Consider the following 8,160-nt stretch of genomic DNA (forward strand, 5'->3'; position numbering starts at 1 on the left):
CACGCATATGCATCGCATATCATATATTGCATATCATTCATGTTTTGCATCATGTTCCTTGTGCATTTCCCGTGATTGATTGTGGTTCCGTTGCTTGTGTTCTTGTGTTGGGTAGAGCCAGGAGACGAGTTCGCGAACGAGGAACCTGTTGAGTACGCTTACGAGGATCAAGCTTTCGACAACTCTGAGAACCTTGCAGGCAAGATGACCATACCCTCGAAATCACTTCTATCTTTGCTTTGCTAGTTGTTCGCTCTATTGCCATGCTGCGTTACCTACCACTTTCCATATCATGCCTCCCATTTTGCCATGTCAGCCTCTAACCATCCTTTCCGAGAAAACCGTTGTTTGGCTAAGTTACCGCTTTTGCTCAGCCCTTCTTTTAGCGTTGTTAGTTGCAGGTGAAGTTGAAGTTGGTTCCATGTTGGAACATGGATATGTTGGGATATCACAATATCTCTTATTATATTAATGCATCTATATATTTGATAAAGGGTGGAAGGCTCGGCCTTATGCCTGGTGTTTTGTTCCACTCTTGCCGCCCTAGTTTCTGTCATACCGGTATTATGTTCCTTGAGTTTGCGTTCCTTACGCGGTTGGGTGATTTATGGGACCCCCTTGACAGTTCGCCTTGAATAAAACTCCTCCACCAAGGCCCAACCTTGGTTTTACCATTTGCCACCGAAGCCTTTTCCCCCGGGTTTTCGCAAGCCCGAGGGAAATCTTTATTTAAACCCCCGGGCCAGTGTTCCTCTGAGTGCTGGTCCAAACTAGAGCCCTTTGCAGCGCCACCTTGGGGAAACTCGAGGATTGGTTTTAGTTGTATGGACTGCTCATCCGGTGTGCCCTGAGAACGAGATATGTGCAGCTCCTATCGGGATTTGTCGGCACATTCGGGCGGCTTTGCTGGTCTTGTTTTACCATTGTCGAAATGTCTTGTAAACCGGGATTCCGAGACTCATCGGGTCTTTTCGGGAGAAGGTTTATCCTTCGTTGACCGTGAGAGCTTATGATGGGCTAAGTTGGGACACCCCTGCAGGGTATTATCTTTCGAAAGCCGTGCCCGCGGTTATGAGGCAGATGGGAATTTGTTAATGTCCGGTTGTAGAGAACTTGTCACTTGACTTAATTAAAATACATCAACCGCGTGTGTAACCGTGATGGTCTCTTCTCGGCGGAGTCCGGGAAGTGAATACGGTTTGAGTTATGAATGACGTAAGTAGGAGTTCAGGATCACTTCTTGGTCATTACTAGTTGACGACCGTTCCGTTGCTTATCTTCTCGCTCTCATTTGCGTATGTTAGCCACCATATATGCTTAGTGCCTGCTGCAGCTCCACCTCTTTACACCATCCTTTCCTATAAGCTTAAATAGTCCTGATCTCGCGGGTGTGAGATTGTTGAGTCCTCGTGACTCACAGATTCTACCAAAACAGTTGCAGGTGCCGACGATGCCATTGCAGATGATGGGATCGACCTCAAGTGGGAGTTCGATGAGGAACGTGGACGTTACTATGTGTCTTTTCCTGATGACCAGTAGTGGAGCCCAGTTGGGACGATCGGGGATCTAGTATTTGGGGTTATCTTATTTTCATTTGGATCTTGACCGTAGTCGGTCTATGTGTGGTTTTTGGATGATGTATGAATTATATTTATGTATTGTGTGAAGTGGCGATTGTAAGCCAACTCTCGTTATCCCATTCTTGTTCATTACATGGGATTGTGTGAAGATGACCCTTCTTGCGACAAAACCACAATGTGGTTATGCCTCTAAGTCGTGCCTCGACACGTGGGAGTTATAGCCGCATCGTGGGTGTTACAAGTTGGTAATCAGAGCCATCCCCGACTTAGGAGCCCCCTGCTTGATCGAATCGCTGGCGTTGTTGAGTCTAGAACAAAAATGTTTTGAGTCTTTGGATTATATATATCGGAGAGTAGGATTCTTTTTACTCCTCAGTCCCTTCGTCGCTCTGGTGAGGCCTCCTGACGTAGAAGTTTTGACTCTTCTCTCCTCTAATTTCACTAATTTTTTTTAGGATCACGCGGGTATCTTAGAATCGTTCCGATGGTTTTGTGACGAGAACATTGTTCTTGGTGCCTCCTGACATTTAGGGGTTGTGGCAGTGTCCAGGGGAGTTGAGCTCCGAGGTTTTGTCGTCACAATTTTATTGTTGCAGTTCTGGAATACCTGAGTTTCGCCGACATCGAAATCTCTTTTATGCAGTTGTTGGTGAGATCACCTCGACGCCACCCAGTACTGGGCGGGAGTTCGGGAGTATTGCCATAACTCGTATAACGGATGTTTTTTGAAGGTTGAGGTACACGATTTCCGAAGGTTTCTTGGTTATGTGTTAACGGATGGATACAGCTGGATCTAGGGATTGCTAGTTTGGGTGATATATTTTGTGTCCCCTATATCCCCAACACCAGATTGCATAACCAGAAAGTTTCTGGAGTTTATAAGTGGGAATTCAAGTAGCTCCTAGGATATCTTTCCGACAGACGCATGATATGAGATTGGGGTTCGACGTCTAGTGGTCCGCCTTTCCACGGTTGGTTTTACAGTGGTCTCGTAGTGTCTTAAAGAGTCCTTGGCTATGCCGACTCGGGGACGCTTCGTATGTCATGTGCACTGCCTTGTACATTATGGTGTTGTACGATCGAGCCCATGTGGGCCCCACCACGAAAACTTCGGACGAAACCTCTATCATATGTTTGTTCCGGCTTATTCTGCAAGCCAATACTTTGTTTGGTTTTGAATTGTGATATTCGAGTTGCTTCGAAATCAAATGTTGATTGCATAGTTTTTTCTCAAGTGGCTTCTCAACTTATGGAAGTGTGATGATTTACTATGGAATTCATTCGTTCATCCTCGTTCGAATGTTTATTGTGAAGACTATATGTTGCAATTTCTATCTGTTGATTCTACTTGCCTATTTGTCTATCAAGATGCTAACGGATGTCAACCTCTTCAGGATGGCTCCGCCAACGCGTCAGAATCCGGATCGCAATGAAGGGAGTCAGGCGAACCCTCTGCCACCACCTCCACCTCCGGAGGCATGGCAAGCTATCATGGCAGCCACCAACGCCAATGCTCAGATGATTCTGCAACTCTTGCAAGAACGCACCCAAGGGCGAGGCAATCAAGGAAATCAAGGTCAAGGCAACAATCAGTCTCACCTCGCTACACTCAACCAGTTTCTCACAAATCAGCCCAAGTCTTTTAGCTACTGTGCCGAGGCCACGGATGCCGATGATTGGCTCATGGACATCAACAAGCATTTTGAATGTAGCAATGTCAGGCCTGACGACTATGTCAAGTTTGCTTCTTTTCTGCTCAAGGACCAAGCTGCTGATTGGTATCAACAATACAAAGATTCCAGAGGAGGTCGTGTGATCACTTGGACTGACTTCTGTCGGGACTTCAAAGCGCACCACATTCCACAAAGTGATGTTGAGAGTAAGCGTGAGGAGTTCCGCAATCTCAAGCAAAGCAACATGTCTGTGTATCAATTCAACATCCAGTTTCAGAAACTTGCTCGCTTCGCTAAACAAGACGTTCCTGATGAAAAGAGCATGATCTATCACTTCAGAGGTGGCCTTAGAGAGGATCTGCAGTTAGCTCTCGTTCTTGTTGAGCCTACTCAGTTTGATAAATTCTATAACATGGCACTGAAGCAAGAGGCTGCTCAGCTCAAGTGTGAGGCTTCTAAGAAGAGAGTCAGGGACGCGGTTCAGTCTTCTTCCTCCTCACTTGTGGCTGCTAAGCAACAGAAGTTCTGGTTGCCTCCTCCTCCTCCGTTTCGTCGGCCTTACCAGCAGAAGAACAAAGGTGGCCATGGATCTTCCCACTCTTCCAACTCTGGCTATCAGAACAAGTCTCAGAATCAAGCTCCAAAGTCGAATGCTCCTTATCACCGTCCACTCTCAGAGGTGACTTGAAACAAGTATCAGCAGAAAGGTCACTATGCTAACAAATGCTTCAACCAAAGGCGCCTTCCTCCTCCTCCTCCTGTGAGATCTTCCAGCAATGCAGTGGTCAAGCATAATCCCAAGGCTGCTAAGGAGAACATGATGAATGCAGCTCAAGCGAAGGAATCTACTGATGTGATAATGGGTAATCTCTCAGTTAATGATATTCCTGCAAAAGTCTTATTTGATACTGGTGCATCGCATTCTCTCATTACAAGACCTTCTGTGGCTATGCATGATCTGGTTACTGAAGTATTGCTGAGTCCTCTGTCTATTGTTTCCCCGGCTCGACAAATGACTTCTCGAGCATTCGTTCGAGATTCCGTAATCAAGATGGGCGACTATAAATTTCTGGCCAAACCAATTATTCTTGGTGACTCGGATATTGATCTAATTCTCGGGATGGACTGGCTTTCTAAGCACAAGGCAACTTCATTGTGCTGCCAGGGAAATTCAATTGACACACTCTTCTGAGGATGTTATCATTTATGCCGCTCATGATGAAACCATTCGGTTATTTTCTCTCAATGAGAAGGGCGAATTGAATGCCATCTCTCAAATTCCAGTCGTTTGTGAGTACCAAGATGTCTTTCCAGAAGAGCTTCCGGGTATGCCTCCTCACCGGCCAGTTGAGTTCGTTATCGATCTTGAGCCTGGCACTGAACCTGTTTGCAAGCGTCCATACAAGCTTGGACCCAAGGAGCTGAAGGAATTGAAGAAACAGCTCGATGAACAAGAGCGTCTGGGTTTGATCAGACCGAGTTCATCTCCATGGGGTTGTGGTGTTCTTTTTGTCCAGAAGAAGGATGGCACGGACCAACTTTGTGTCGACTACCGTCCATTGAACAAGAAGACAATCAAGAACAAGTATCCACTTCCCAACATCAATGAGCTATTTGAGCAACTCAAAGGTGCTAAAGTATTCTCCAAGCTTGACCTTAGTATGGGTTATCATCAGATTCGAATTCGGGAAGAAGATATTCCCAAGACAGCATTCAGAACAAGCTTTGGTTCTTATGAATATACTGTCATGTCTTTCGGCCTTGTCAATGCTCCTCCAACATTCTCTCGGATGATGAATTTCATCTTCAACCCCTATACCAATGAATTCGTCCTGGTGTATCTCGATGATATCTTGGTCTTCTCCAAGAATAAGAAGGACCATGCCAAACATTTGCGATTGGTGCTCGACAAGCTCAGAGAGTATCAATTTTATGCGAAGTTCTCAAAATGTGAGTTTTGGCTCGATGAAGTTCTTTACCTTGGTCACATCATCTCTGCCAACGGCATCATTGTTAATCCCGAGAAGGTGTCCGCAATTGTGAATTGGGAACCTCCTCAGAATGTCAAGCAGCTCCGCAGTTTTCTTGGTCTTGCAAGCTATTGCCGAAGATTCGTTGAGAATTTCTCTAAGATTGCAAAGCCTCTTTCCAACCTCCTCCAGAAGCATGTGAAGTATGTCTGGTCTCCTGAGTGTGACGTTGCTTTCAACACTCTCAAAGAGAAACTAGTCACAGCTCCTGTCTTAACTCCTCCTGACGAATCCAAGCCTTTCGAAGTTTTCTGTGATGCTTCTCTCCAAGGTCTCGGTGCTGTGTTAATGCAAGAGAAGAAAGTTGTGGCCTATACCTCTCGTTAGTTGAAGCCCAATGAGAAGAACTACCCCACTCGCGATCTTGAGTTGGCGGCAGTTGTCCATGCATTAATAACGTGGAGACATCTCTTGTTGGGAAGACAAGTGGGCATATTCACCGATCACAAGAGTCTCAAGTACATCTTCAATCAGCCCAACCTCAACCTCAGGCAGACTCGATGGGTCGAAATGATTCAAGAGTACAATCCGAGTATTGAATATACTCCAGGCAAGGCCAATGTCATTGCAGATGCTTTGAGCAGGAAGGCTTATTGCAACAGCTTAATTCTCAAGCCATTCCAACCGGATCTTTGTGAAGCTTTCCGCAAGCTGAATCTCTAAGTTGTTCCTCAAGGCTTTCTTGCCAACCTCATAGTCTCTCCTACTTTGGAAGATCAAATTCGTGAGGCACAACTTCTTGATGAAGAAGGTGAAACGTGGTATCGACAAGGGTCTCTCCAAATACAAGTGCTATCGCATTGATGACAGAGACACTTTATTCTTCGAGGACCGGATTGTGGTTCCTAAAGGTGATCTAAGGAAAGTCATTATGAACGAGGTGCACAATTCTCTTCTTTCCATTCATCCTGGAAGTACGAAGATGTACCATGACCTCAAGCTGTTGTATTGGTGGACTCGAATGAAGCGAGAAATCGCTCAATTCGTGAATGAATGTGATGTCTGTTGAAGAGTGAAAGCAGAACATCAACGACCAGCTGGTCTCCTCCAACCTCTTGCTATCCCAGAATGGAAGTTTGATCATATCGAAATGGACTTCGTGACTGGTTTTCCCAAGTCCAAGCGCGGAAATGATGCTATCTTCGTTGTCATTGACAAGCTTTCTAAAGTGGGTCATTTCCTTCCAATCAAAGAATCCATCTCAGCAGCTCAGTTGGCAGAGCTATACACCTCCAGGATTGTCTCCTTGCACGGCATTTCACAATTGATTTCTTCAGATCGTGGAAGCATCTTCACTTCTAAGTTCTGGGACTCCTTCCAGAAGGCCATGGGCACCAACATTCGCTTCAGCACAGCTTTCCATCCTCAAACTAGTGGCCAAGTCGAGCGAGTCAATCAAATTCTTGAAGATATGCTCAGGGCTTGTGTCATTTCCTTTGGCATGAAATGGGAAGATTGTCTTCCATATTCCGAATTCTCCTACAACAATAGCTTCCAAGCGAGTTCGGGCAAGGCCCCATTCGAGATCCTCTATGGCAGAAAGTGCCGTACTCCTCTCAATTGGTCAGAGACTGGTGAACGCCAACTTCTTAGCAATGACTTAATCACAGAAGCTGAAGAATTGTGTAAAGTCATCCGTGATAATCTCAAAGCCGCGCAATCACGCTAGAAGAGTTACTATGATAGTAAGCACCGTGATTTGGCTTTCGAGATCGGAGAGCACGTCTACCTCCGCGTCTCTCCAATGAAAGGCACTCGTCGCTCTGGTATCAAAGGGAAGCTTGCCCCTAGATACGTGGGTCCTTTCAAGATCATTGGCAAAAGAGGCGACCTCGCCTATCAACTTGAGCTTCCTTCCAACTTCGCGAACGTGCACGATGTGTTCCACGTGTCACAGCTCCGCAAGTGTTTCAAGACGCCTAAGCACACCATCAACTTCGAAGAGATTGACCTCCAAGAAGATCTGTCTTATCATGAGCACCCCGTTGCTATTCTCGAAGAAACTGAGCGCAAGACTCGCAACAAGTCAATCAAATTCCTGAAAGTGAAGTGGTCGCACCATTCCGACCGGGAAGCCACCTGGGAACGCGAGGGCCACCTCCGTTCCGAATATCCGGAGTTCTTTCAGTCCTAGATCTCAGGACGAGATCCTCTCGTAGTGGTGGAGTGTTGTAACACCCCGGATGTAACTTTCCATATTTGTAACTCCAACTCTTGCCATTTTCGGCTATGTGTTATGATATTTCCTTCATGGTCGGGTTTCATTTTTCGTTTTGTATTTTTGTTCATGTCATGCATCTCATATCATGTCATCATGTGCATTGCATTTGCATACGTGTTCGTCTCATGCATCCGAGCTTTTTCCCCGTTGTCCGTTTTGCAATCCGGTGCTCCCACCTCCTCCGGCGCACCCCTCTTGTTTCTTTTCGTGAGCGGGTGTTGAACATTCTCGGAATGGACCGAGGCTTGTCAAGTGGCCTTGGTATACCACCGGTCAAGTTTCGTTCCATTCGGAGGTCGTTTGGTACTCCAACGGTTAACCGGGCAACCGCAAAGTCTGTTTGTGTGTTGCAGCAAAAGCCCCCTCAAAACCAGCCCAAAACCCAGCAAACTCACATCCATGCTCTAGGTCGTTCGATCACGATCGTGTGGGCGAAAACCGCACCTCATTTGGACTCTCCTAGCTCCCTCTACCTATATATTTGCACCCCTCCCGAAATCATTCGCAGTCCAAACCCTAGAAAAACTCCTCCTGTCGCCGCCGGACGTGTCCGGTCTGAGCCGGACAGATCGCGCCGCCGCCTCCAGCCAGTCCCGCACCGCCACGTCAGCCTCGTCGCCGCCCGTACGCCCGCGGCCCGCGGAGCCTAGCCAGGG

Source organism: Triticum aestivum, chromosome 7D (assembly GCF_018294505.1).
Source record: "Triticum aestivum cultivar Chinese Spring chromosome 7D, IWGSC CS RefSeq v2.1, whole genome shotgun sequence".
Classification (NCBI taxonomy): Eukaryota; Viridiplantae; Streptophyta; class Magnoliopsida; order Poales; family Poaceae; genus Triticum; species Triticum aestivum.